The 4,232-nt window shown below is 36.0% G+C and overlaps 1 long non-coding RNA gene across 1 annotated transcript; it reads right to left on the minus strand.

Annotated features, from left to right (window-relative positions):
• Positions 1-1,669: 1,669 nt before the first annotated feature.
• On the minus strand, positions 1,670-4,232 carry LOC133714108 (uncharacterized). The gene is made up of 3 exons (XR_009848449.1): positions 4,063-4,232; positions 3,432-3,508; positions 1,670-1,915 (listed from the first exon to the last, which is right to left on the minus strand). It is a non-coding gene; the product is annotated as an uncharacterized LOC133714108 (long non-coding RNA).

The raw sequence follows: 4,232 nt of genomic DNA on the forward strand, positions 1-4,232 counted from the left end.
TATTAATTTCTGGAATTTTTATGATTAATTGAGAATTTTCAGATTCTTGTATTGTAATTCGAGAGTTGCTTATGTGAGTTTGTTTGATTAAATTTGCTTTATAGATATCTTTTGTGTATTAATCTTGTGTGGTACGAAACATATAGGGTTTATGCATAATTGTTGCTAGGTTTAAGAACATGAATCAACTTTTTGTTTTGTGTAAACTTGAATCAAAGTAGTAAAGGTTTTGGACAAAGATCGAATTTAATTGACGAGGATTGCAATTAGGTGGACTTTTCCATACTAAGTTGTACACTTGAGTTGATAACCTTTCTCTATGTCTAATGCGTTAAACATGTCATGATTGACTAGCTTTCTAGGGTTTGATTACATGTTTGATAGGATTAATCTAGGTGCTTTCACTTAGGTTAATTAGCATTGAAAAGTAAAAAAATGGGAAATTATTTGCTTTCGAATATTTCACATGATCAACTCCTTTCTCATGACTTAGATGAACAATATTAGGGTTTGAATCGATTTTAATCATAGTTTCGGTTTTGATCTTTGTTCTCTCATTCCATTCGTGTTTTTATGTTTTTGTGTTTTATTTGTTTTCTTAACTTAGTTAATTTTTTGAAAACCAAAACCAAAAATTCCCCCCTTTTCGTAAATAATGTTTATACTTGTGAATATCTTTGTGAATATTATACTTTGTTTTAATTTTAATTGTTTAATTGTTTGACAATGACAGGTGTACCCTCAATCCCCGGAATAGAACGATCCCTATTTGCTTATACTGCTAACGATATTTTCAGGGTTAAATTATGCGCTTGCTTTTAGCGTGTCAGCTGCTTCAAAGTAGGACTAGTAGTCTCTACAATGTAATCTTCAAGCTTAAGCCGTTCTCCCATTCGGATGGCAAGCAAGGCAGCCTTTGCCTCAGCCTCTAAGCAAGCCGTTCTCCCATTTGGATGGCAAGCAAAGGCTTAGAGGCTGAGGCAAAGGCTGCCTTGCTTGCCATCCGAATGGGAGAACGGCTTTAGCTTGAAGATTACATTGTAGAGACTACTAGTCCTACTTTGAAGCAGCATATTGAGGAGAAGAATATGAGGGACAACTGTCCAGGATTATTAGGCGGGGAGCTTAATTTTCTAAGTGCGTGGAAATAGTCGGATTTTCTGATCTCGAGTTGATCTCAATGCAAATCAAGCTGTGAGATTTCTGGCCCGTGCTATTCTGGAAGAAAGAATAGATGCCAATCCCTCTGAGTTGATGCAAAAAGTCCCATCTCCCCTAGTCAGATTGCTTTCGGCAGGGTGATTCTGTAATCAACTCCCCTCATCTTTGCACGACTATTCCTCGCCAAAACTGCAATGTCACACTTGTTATAAGTGTGTAAAAGTTGCATTAATGTTGATTCTTGCGTTCTTGAGATCTTCAAAAGTGTAACCATGTCCTTTTCTAGTTTAATTTCGGTTTTCTTTTCTTGTAATTCAAAACAGATTTTTGTTTTGTTATTTTGGATGTTTCGAATTCTAGTGAGATTAAAGTTTGGATGTTAAAGATTGATTTCCAATAGCCATGAAGCATGTTTTGTTTTAGGTTTTTCAGATTATAATTTTCAATTTCAAATATGTCATGATTTGTCACGCCCCGAATTTTGAATAACAAATTCAAATCCGAAACATGAATTAAACAACTTAAACAAATAAACGTTCTGAATTTTTTTTTCTCAGAAACAACCTCGCCACTCACGCTCAAATTCAAAACTCGAAGACCTCGAGTTAATTATTACAACTCACTCGTACAAAGTAAATTGTAAAGCTCTAATGAGCATAACAAACCTCACAACTGAAAATCAGAGTATTACAAAGCAGCTACTCTACACGGTTCGATCACCTTCCTGAATTCTCCAGTCCTGTAGGATTATCCGCTACACCGTTTGAATAGTGTACCGGGATTGCAACAACACAAAACCCGGTAAGTTTTTGACAGCCAGTATGAGTAAAAGAAAGAATGGTTGATTTATTATAACACAGTACTTTTAACTCAAGTAACAACCAACAATTTCAACATCCACAAAGAAAACCACAATCTCGATAATCGATCACCAAAATCATTAACTCCAAATCATTTGAAATCACACACAAAGAAATCAAATGAATCACTCATCTCTACTCTTAACAAGATGTCTTTATCCCCACAATACGGAATAATATTTCTCAACTTTCTACAAGTCTCATCCATCACTGCACTTCCCAATTAAACTAATAAGAACATTAATCATGCATAGAAAATTAATTCAGGAAATAACCAACACGCATAAAATCAGAAGTCATAGTAATCCCTGCATATAATTTAGTTCAGGAGATTACATTAAAAACAAACAATAAAATGAAAACGAGAAATAAATGGGAAATCGAACCATAGAAATGATCAAGGAAATAAATAGAGATAATAAACAATATAACCGAAAAAAAAGAAAAGAGAAAAAGAATAGAAATTTAAACAAAAGAATTAACAAGGAAATTAATTAAAAACATCATCAACTCACACTAATAAATCCATCCAAAACTCAACACCTTTTACCAAAAGGACTCTTACAAGTCACATCGTGACAAAATCATAGGAAATGTTAACCTAACAAATCATTATGAAAATCCGGTCCAACCTGGACACGTTGGCAGACAGACTAGAGCTCTAACTGATCGAAATCACTAACCGGGCCAAAGGCGTAATTACGATATATTGCCTGAGGATGCAACCTGCAAACCCCGGATCTTTAGGCCAACCTGACCCTTAGATCAAAACATTTAAGCGAGTCGCACTGGACCCAAAATGTTAAAACAAATCAAACGGAGAAATCACAACCTGTGACTCTCAAATCCTCAGACCACCGGTCGTCAGATTAAAACATTTAAAATGGTCATACCGGACCTGAAAATGTTTCCCAACCCAAAAGGAGAAATCACAACCTGCAACTCCCCAAATCCTCAAACACTTTTCAAAACAATAGAAATACCATTTCCCACGACATATTGTTTCCCGAAAAGTCATACCCAAAAACAATATATGAACTCACTCACAAATATTGTTTGCATCACAACAATTCTACCAATACATATATGTTTCCGACATATGTAAATATTCAATTCAATAATCCACATACCACAATGCCACACCATCCATATATATATTCCACATAAATATATATATACGTAATTATCCGCTCAGGGATAATCACTAATACCAACTATAGTCCACACAATAAAATCGTGAAATTCATTTTTATAGTTTAAATACATTTTACTTACCTATGGACCGTAGTTGATCAAGCCCATATGATTTAAAACAAATATTTATTTCATAAATATTTTCACACAATTACGACAAAATAAAGTAATTAAATTTATTCGGTTCGTAATATGAACCACGTGAGGTTTACTCACCTCTGATCCAGCTGCGTCTTCTTAACAGCTCAATTAACAATCTCACGAATCGTCCGCCAAATAAATCCATCGATCACCTAATCCAATAATGATCTTAACTTAGCCAACAACTCAAAAGCACACATATACGGGAATCTGACGGTCGGATTCTAACTTATATAAAAATCCGACGGATGGATTCTCACAAATCGCCTCCCGAATCACCATTTCTCAATTATACGAAGATCCAACGGTCGGATCTTCGTCCGTGACCACACAAAGTCATCGGGACAGTCATACGATCAACATATCAAATCTACAATTCCATCAGACGGTCTGATCTTCACAGATCACAAATCGAACGATCGAAATCGATCGAAACTTAAAAATTCATAACTTAATCATACGATATCCAAAAATTACGTGTAATATACCAAAATGATCGTATTGAAATATAGAATCTGAAAATGTACAGAAACCATATTTTTGATCCCCGGAGGTGGCCGGAAAGGGCCGCCGGAGTTAGTGGCAGAGCCGCCGCCGACCACCGCCAATGGTGTCGGGGCTGGGCTGCTCTTCTTCCTCTCATCATGCTTAACAATTTTCATAACTACCATGTAAGCTGAAAATGACCGGAAGTGGTTGAAATTACCTAAAACAGTCGAGGTGGCCGGAATTTTTCCAGAAACCGGCGAGAATTTGCAGAAACTGGCGAAGCTCCGATCAACGTAAAAATGTCCTCCTTTCGCTTCGATTCCTTCAGGAGACTTGTTCAGAACTTAAAGACGAACTCACTGGTTCAAGAATCACTCAAAACGAAGC

Source organism: Rosa rugosa, chromosome 6 (assembly GCF_958449725.1).
Source record: "Rosa rugosa chromosome 6, drRosRugo1.1, whole genome shotgun sequence".
Lineage (NCBI taxonomy): Eukaryota > Viridiplantae > Streptophyta > Magnoliopsida > Rosales > Rosaceae > Rosa > Rosa rugosa.